Source organism: Photinus pyralis, unplaced genomic scaffold (assembly GCF_008802855.1).
Source record: "Photinus pyralis isolate 1611_PpyrPB1 unplaced genomic scaffold, Ppyr1.3 Ppyr1.4_LG5, whole genome shotgun sequence".
Taxonomy (NCBI): Eukaryota; Metazoa; Arthropoda; class Insecta; order Coleoptera; family Lampyridae; genus Photinus; species Photinus pyralis.
The window spans coordinates 44110695-44119877 of record NW_022170596.1 but is presented as its reverse complement, the minus strand read 5'-3'; positions in this window follow the sequence as shown (position 1 = coordinate 44119877).

Here is a 9183-nt window from a genome sequence, read left to right as displayed (position 1 = left end):
GCATTTTGTAAGTTGCTACCCCTTACCATTTCCTGGAGGGGCTGGAAGTGCCGATTTTCCAGCCCCTACATAGAAAAGAGACTGCCCATACTTAAAGTATTGGTTGTACCTTTACCTACCAAGAGGGTAGGTTCCATAAATGCATTTTGTAAGTTGCTACCCCTTACCATTTCCTGGAGGGGCTGGAAGTGCCGATTTTCCAGCCCCTACATAGAAAAGAGACTGCCCATACTTAAAGTATTGGTTGTACCTTTACCTACCAAGAGGGTAGGTTCCATAAATGCATTTTGTAAGTTGCTACCCCTTACCATTTCCTGGAGGGGCTGGAAGTGCCGATTTTCCAGCCCCTACATAGAAAAGAGACTGCCCATACTTAAAGTATTGGTTGTACCTTTACCTACCAAGAGGGTAGGTTCCATAAATGCATTTTGTAAGTTGCTACCCCTTACCATTTCCTGGAGGGGCTGGAAGTGCCGATTTTCCAGCCCCTACATAGGAAAGAGACTGCCCCTACTTAAAGTATTGGTTGTACCTTTACCTACCAAGAAGGTAGGTTTCATAAATATATTTTTCGTTGATACCCCTCACTATGTTCTAGAGGGGCCCGAAGGGCCCACAAAAAATGCGCTATTTTATAGGTACCTGGATAGCGCGTTATGACATTTCTTCGTATGTCCAGGCAGCCAAAGCCATCCGAGAGAACAGCCTATTGTTGTCTTAGAGATTAGTAATATCAAACGTAAAACGCATAGGCGTAGGTAAGATAGGAAAAAAATAGAACGACCTGGAATGTAATATATGCTTAGCTGAACAGTGCGCAAACCATTACACAGAAATAACAACTAATAAACTTTAAATCCAGGATTATGGTCTAAAATAACAAACAATACGATACGCAAGCACATGAATATACCCACCAGTCACGAGCACGACACAGCAAGAAATTTTTGCAGTACTTCATGCGCAGGTTTTTTACTTTTCATTTTAATTTAACATCAATATGTATTAGCTACCAATACGTTTGTCTTCTTGTTAGCGAATTACCCCTAAATGTAGCTACATCATAGGTTCACGAGTGTTTTTCCCGTGGCGCAGTGGTTGCGCTTTCGGCTGCTATTCGGGAGGTCGTGGGTCCGATTCCCACTGCCGACTGCTCTGTCTTACAAAAGATGATAAGGAGCTAGGGTGACCAGACGTCTTCTTTTACCGGCACAAGTCCTCTTTTTGATTCTAAAACTGTTGTCCTCTATATATTTTGCGAAAACCGTTTAATCGTCCTCTATTTTTCAATCAACGTGATGGCGGATCCTCAACTAGTAAAATCCGGCATAATTATTTTTTAAACATTTGCATATGAAAGATACGAGGGCTGTTTTTTTTTCAAGTTCAGGTGGTCCATTATTAAGAGACAAGTGTAAATAAACCAAATGTATTTACTAGCAAAAATTAACTTCAAGTATAATTATTTTTCAACGTAACCACCATGAAGATTGAGGGGATTTGTCATGCCCATGGATAAGCTTTTCTATACTCTCTGCATAGAATGTTGTCGCCAGTGAGTTAAGGTGGCCAATAATGTCGTTTAGAAGATCTTTGCATTAGTCTCGAACCTCTGCTCTCCCAGCCACTTCTTCAGTTCAAAGAAGAGGTGGGAATCACTTGGCACTAAATTGGGGCTGTACGGCGAATGTTCAAAAAGTTTCCATATCAAAATGGATGAACTTTCTGGGTTACGTGAGCACTGTGAGGACGCACATTGCCATGGATCAAAAATACTCCAGAAGTAAGCATTCCTCTACTTTTGTTTTGGATGGCTCCTAGACTCATTTGTCGTTGAATTTCAACTGAACTATTCCCTTTTGCATGAACAAATCGATTCATACTACGCAATTCATATTTGGCGGGAGAGGCAATTGTACCGGCCATGTTTTATGCCAATAACTCGGCTCACATTGGCGTAATGGAGTTGGCTATGGGGGAGGTTAGAGTAGGATACATGTGCAGCCACCCTCCATCCATAACTATTTCCTACCACGTGTTCGTTTGTTTACGTGCACGATAGGAAGTTGAAAAAAAAACAGCCCTCGTAGTTTCAAATTTATATTACACTCCTTAAGGCCGATTTTACAAAACATCTATTCCCAGAATAACTTTATTGTAGGAATAATTGTCATGGGAACCTAATTCCAATTGGTTGAGACAACGGTAACCGTGGAGACTATTCCTAGATTAGCATTAGGTATAATACTGCGAATAACTGTAATTGTAAAACCGGCCCTTAATCATAAGCTGCTCCAACGTCACTTCGGCCTCCGTAGGCACTTAAATAGGTGGCGGTGGCGAAACTGATATAATTAAGAAGTCCATTGCGCATGCACTACAAATACAAACTGTAATGCTACCTCCACACTCTCGCCGAGGGTACGCGAGACTATGCGAGAGCGAGAGTGTAAGTAGCGCGCTCGTCTCGTCTCGCCCTTCCTTGGCTTTACTCGCATGCTCTCCATTTCTTGTCGGATTTTCTAATCAAAGAAAACGAGGCGCGAGGCGAGCGCATTGGTGTTATTCCGTATTAAAACGTATTGAGCCAGAGAAAACGACGAGAGCTATCGGCGAGAGTGTGGAGGTTCTCGCTGTACCTCGTCTCGCGAAATGTCTCGCCGAGACATTCGTCGAGAGCTCTCGGCGAGAGTGTGGAGGTAGCATAACGGTTTTAAGTTATTACAGCAATTATTATTCTAGTTTTCCGCTTTATTTCGAAAATCAATTTAAGGTAACCAGGGTTTCATAATAGATATAGGACGTTTTTGACAAGTCTTCTAATTAAAGAAAGTCACTAGAAGAACAATCTACAATTTTCCAATTAATCCCTAATTAAATATACATAAAACCAACAGAACAAAGAACTATTTAAATACGTAAGTGGATAGCTTTTTGAAAATTAGACTAGAAACATGCTTAATGATTATTTCAGAACTGTCCATGGGGATTCATTAATCATATTTACCTATCTTAGTATATTGAAGTTAATTAATTTAATTAAACCCAATGTAATATTTGTAAGTTCAAGTTAAAGTAAAAACCAAATTGTAAATTAAACCAATGGCAGGGTTTTAGTTTATTGGATAACATCTTGTCACCGTATCAGGATAGTTCTTACTTAAAAAGCTTGTAGAGTAACACTGAAAAGAAAATCCCAATTTAAATTACCGTTAATAATCCACAGAAGTCCATACGTATATTTGGTTCTTCTAAGCGAAGGATAAAATAGTTCTCCAGGGAATTGTGAGAGGTAGCAGCAAATAAAATATGTTCATGGGTCCTACAATAAATGTTTCGAGTATGAGCCGTCGCTTTCCTATGTGCAGGGCTGGAAAATCGGCACTTCCAGCCCCTCCAGGAAATGGTAAGGGGTAGCAACTTACAAAATGCATTTATGGAACCTACCCTCTTGGTAGGTAAAGGTACAACCAATACTTTAAGTATGGGCAGTCTCTTTTCTATGTAGGGGCTGGAAAATCGGCACTTCCAGCCCCTCCAGGAAATGGTAAGGGGTAGCAACTTACAAAATGCATTTATGGAACCTACCCTCTTGGTAGGTAAAGGTACAACCAATACTTTAAGTATGGGCAGTCTCTTTTCTATGTAGGGGCTGGAAAATCGGCACTTCCAGCCCCTCCAGGAAATGGTAAGGGGTAGCAACTTACAAAATGCATTTATGGAACCTACCCTCTTGGTAGGTAAAGGTACATCCAATACTTTAAGTATGGGCGGTCTCTTTCCTATGTAGGGGCTGGAAAGACGGCTCCGCTGGCCCCTACACGATATTTTTCTAACAACAATAGGTACAGAAATATGAACTACATATTTATAAAGTACATAATTAGTACTAAATGGTAGTTGTGTACGGGCTTGTAGGGGCTATCGTGTAGGGGCTGGCTTCACGGGCGTGCTTCTGGCTTCTGATAGTTATAAATTCAATGACTTGACGGAAATGGACAAAAAGGAAGTTATAAAAGTGCGAAAAGAGTGGGGAGAAACGCGTCATTATTGGCAGTGGTGTAATCATTGAGTTAGAAAACTAATGGAGGGAATATAATGGTAGAGGGGGTAAGAATTTTTGTAGACGGAAGTTGCCACAGATAGAGGCCACTCGCGTGGATAGGTTCCCGTGAAGGTACATTTTGGCCGACATTATTTGACATATGAAAGCGCGGGTCCTGTCACTGTCAATTTTCCACCAAATTCAAATTTTATTAAATTTGCCATTTTAAAGTACCTAATAATTTCGGATCGGTTTGTGCTCTGGTTTATGTAAATAACTAACTGCCGCATAGTGTTTTTATCACACGCAATTTTGTGAATTGAGAATGATTAGCTGCGTATCATGCAAAATTTCTCATAAAGGGAAGAAACAGGGCATTTCCTTTCATCGGTAAGACATGTCATTTATCATGTTGTAAGCGAGGTTGTAGGTACCCAGTTTATGTCTTAGTTTTCCAAACCAACCAGTACTTTGAGCAAAATGGTTACCTAACATTTACAAATATATCTCAAGAACAGATCTCGAAATTTGCTCTTGTGCTCACAACGCTTCATTGACTGTGATTTCGACCAAAGGTTTGTGATGTACCCAAGTCGACAGCTCCCGCGCTAACGAAAGCGGGAAAAACACGAACTCGGAACACCTGCGTAGTAACACAAACCTCACACTTGACAATGTCCGGAACACCTACGTTGTGGAAGGCCAGGTTGCACTCACTCGTACCCATGCTAATTATCGGAAAGGCGGAACGCAAATAATACGCTTAATTGAAATTGAAACACAAATAAAGTTTATTAAAGAACTGATCAAAAGTGTAAAAAATGAATCAAAAGGCCGAAAGACATCCTACAAATTTAGACAGAATACATTTAAAGCCAAAAAGTGCCAGGTTCCCCTAGAACTCGTCGGACAAAAGAACCCCGTGCTAAAGAAAATTCCGACTCACTGTTCACAGAGGTGAAATCTAGAGGGAAAATCTGGAGAATGAGAGGTAACATTGGATAACGCTAAACACATTTTACAACACAGCTACAATAGTTATACAAAGAATAATAATCCGAGTAAGTAATTCTTGAATTGTACAGATTGAAATCTGACGTTAATGCAATACAAACTTGATAAGTTAAAGGATGGCCATCACAAGTAGATTTAAAAAGCACCTTCAATCCTTTCTCATGTGTGAAAGATACATTCCGAAGTCTCTTACATAAAGTGCATAAAATAAACATCATTAATTAGCCAGACCTCCTCCAATCTAGCAGGTATCTAAGATCCTGGATACGGTAACCTTAGACTAAAGTTGTCGTTCGAAATACATGCCGCTAAGTATCTTTATCACTCCGGCATATACCTCTGCAAGGGCGAAACGGTTAATTACACTCAAAAAAGGCTGATTCGTACACAAAGAATTGAAGTCGCTAATCAATCTAAATGGGTTCAAAACAAACACATGAAAATTGATAACTGGCCAATCTTCAACAAATCAAACAGGAACCACTTTTACATGAAAGCAAATTACACCAAATTTAAGAATCACTTTACCCTGCATTACAACTAGCTGAAGGCAACATAATCTACAATATAAATCAATTACAACTAAGTACATTACCTTTCTGTTACAATGAGCAGCACCCTTGATCACCCAAAGCAAAGTGAACTCAAAGAAAAAAATGAACCTGTGGGAACTCAAAAAGCTAACTCGGCAAAAACTAAATCTATCCACCATTTCCTCCCTACAGTGACTTTATAGAGACAGTGGCGACAACAGGGTATCTCGTTTTTGATTGGTCGTTGGTTCCGGTCGCCATATTGGAGCTAAATTCCAAACTGGCCAATAGAAAACCTTCAAAACGACGCGGTGCACTCCGTGCTATAATTATTAATTATACTGTTTTGACAGTGTCACCTGTAATTGTCACGGCTTCATGTTACTAGTTTACACTTTGCTTCTTGTATTTGCTTTATTTTACGTTTTCCGTCTCCAGTTTTATATAAACTCGATTTTTAAAGACGCATATAGTTTGGATTTATTACGATATTATAAGGTATGTAATTCGCTTAGTGTTTTTAGATGTAAAACTGTGCCTAACCTTACGACTGGTAATTGATGTAAATTTTTTTTCAGGAGCCCTAAATACCTAATGAGTTTAGATAGAAAACTGGTTAGAGAAGCAGCTTATCCGAAATTTAGCAGCAAATTCATTTGTGATCGTAAATACGTTTGAATTGGTTTCATGTTTGCTGGAGCACATGGAATATTGATCGCTTGTACTCCGTGGACTAGATCAACGTGTTTTGTCTTCCATTTAAGAGACTAAAGAAATACTTTTAAGTCCGGAAGGAGCAACACGCGACAGGGGACAAGAAGTGACAGAAGACACTGAAATGTCAAACACAATTTAATGATTATTTATATGTACATTTTGGATATTGCACCATATTTCATACTTATTATACTGTTTTCCATATACCCATACCTTTTTGAATTTGGGAGGCATTTGTTTTCCCATAGGTTGTTCTGCAAAGCTTTAAACGATCATTTCTGCGCCGTTCGTTTTGAACAAGAATCTTTACTTAAATGAAACTGACATTTATTATTCTACGCTCACAATTTGACATGACAAGGTATATTGATCTTACAATCAATTTTTTAGCTCCAATATGGCGGATTATGATAAGTTGTCGCCACTGTCCTTATAAAGTCACTGTATTCCTCCCTATACAGACTACCATTGTTATAATTGCTGACATTGAAGACTGAATACATTGTTGAATAATAAACCGATTGTTTTTTCATGGGAACGCTATTGAATTGTGGCTCGGTATCTGGCAACGGTAGCTTAAACGGTGTCTCAATATACGGTAACGGAACTTCTTGTTTGAAATTTGAAAGCAGACATCTCAGGTTGCACCGGAAAATGTTCATCAAATATGCAGTAGGTACTATCAAAACTTGTTTTTACAGCTAAACGTGTGAGTTTATATAATATTGATATCATGTGTAAGTTTTTTTACGAGTGCGGATACATTTTGAGACCAATAAACAATAAATTATTATTGAATCTCTCTGCCGTTGTAATGAACCTGAGACCAACCAGTCAATTGTAGCTATTGATCAACACTGTGAATTTAATGGAAGTTGTCAAGTTGTAGTGGCTATAGTAAACTGGCCTTAATTATACTACTGGAACACATCGATGTATATTTAGATTTGTAATCAATGATTATATTAAATCTGCACACTTTCCCATCCTTGTCTATTTTGTTTACTTTACCACGAGCATGTATTTTACTCCTTCTATACGTTTTTTTGTTATTATTCCTATTAGTGGAAAGAAAATTATATCTCTACGCCACTGAAGTGAGACGCTAATGATAACGGAAGTGGTGTGGTACTTTAATCACAGTTAGAGGCCACTTTTGGTTCCCGTGGTCTACGTCTGGCCAAGCATTTGATTCCCTCCATTAGTTTTCTAACTCAATGGGTGTAATAAAACAAAACTGACATCGTCTCTTCTGTTTTATGATAAGTCAAGTCGACATAACTGACCAGCGCAAAGGAAGTGCTATTTCCCACCACCGTTATATTCTCTCCTCTAGGCATAAATGCATATGCACATCATCCTATTTATTACTTTTATATACAACCATAGAGTTAGTTTACATTATTCATCTCAACAGGTTATGGGCCCAGACCGCTAGTCTGTAGAAAAAGTTCATTTTTTGTTTAAAACAAAAAGAGTGAGGTTAGTTAGTAGTGAGGTCGTTCAAATGGGTAGAGGCTTAGATCATATAAAGGTAGAGGTACAATTTAAAACTGTCATCTTCAAATCTACCGGCCTGCAGATAAATTTCAAAAATGTTGTCTAAAAAGATGAAATTATAAATTTATACAAAGGACACAACAGTGCAAGACAAACCGGCGATTTACTTGCAGTCCAGTATACTGATGAACCAATGCCTAAAAATAACTAAAGGGTGGTTCAGTTTTGACTCGCACAAATCGAAAGTGTTCCAATGTAAGATAAACGCACAGTATAAAGTACAATACAAATTTGTTTATTGAATATACCAGATTTAAAGAACCAAAATCAAACAGAGTAGGCAACAATCGTGACATGGATGCAGTCGGAAAAGGTGCCACAAACGTTAAGTAATTTTTGTGAAAAGTGCGGTACATTCCAAAGGATGGACAGCAGCTATTTTCTGTGTAGCAGATTGTAAACAAAGATTTTTCTTTTAGAGTAAGCCAATCTGAGTATGATTGAGCTAAAAGAAATTTGAAGAGGGTCTGTGTATTCTAAAATATGGTCGTCATTTCAGAGAAACCTGTCGTTGCGTTTCTAACCACAGAGGAAGATACCTTGCAACTTTGGCATGAACGGTAAAAAACACGTCAAAACCCTTTTATTGCATAGATATATACACTTTATTCCGTATAACTTCCGTTGCACGTCATCATATTCTATGACGTAATTACTATGCAATAATGCCAAATCTAGTTTTGAGCGATTTAGGTTATGTCACTTGTCAACAAGAGAGTGCATTCTTTGTGTGAACAATCCACACCTTAAATAAAATAAAAATAATTTTTATTATTCATTTCGTTAATTGGAACCACAATATACATACAATATACTTTAATAACTTATGAACTGTACAAATGTAGCATCTCTTTTACAGAGAAAGTAGGTACTAAATATAAAATTTTACAGGTTATGTGATGTGATGGATGATATTCAAATTAATCGGAATCATCGGAACTGCTTTCGTGTTCAAAGTTTATAATAATAGTAGCAACGTTTTCAAGATCTAATTGCTTTTCTCTTTCGTACCACTCGTGTATTACAGTTTCCGTATCCTTAACTGAATTGCGCCACGTTTCGGAAGTTATCGATTGTAGTGATTCTTGTCACATGTTTATGCAATTTTCAATGCTTCGTCCATCTCTACCAATGTGTCGATTGTAATAATTTTTCGCTATGCCCCAAATATGTTCGATAGGATTAAAAACACGATGATAGGGTGGTAATCGTAAAACGAAGTAACCGTATTGCTCGGCTAAGTGGTCAATGCCTTATGCGGTACATTTTAGCTGATTTATTCCTAAAAGTATCAACAAGATTTATATAACATCA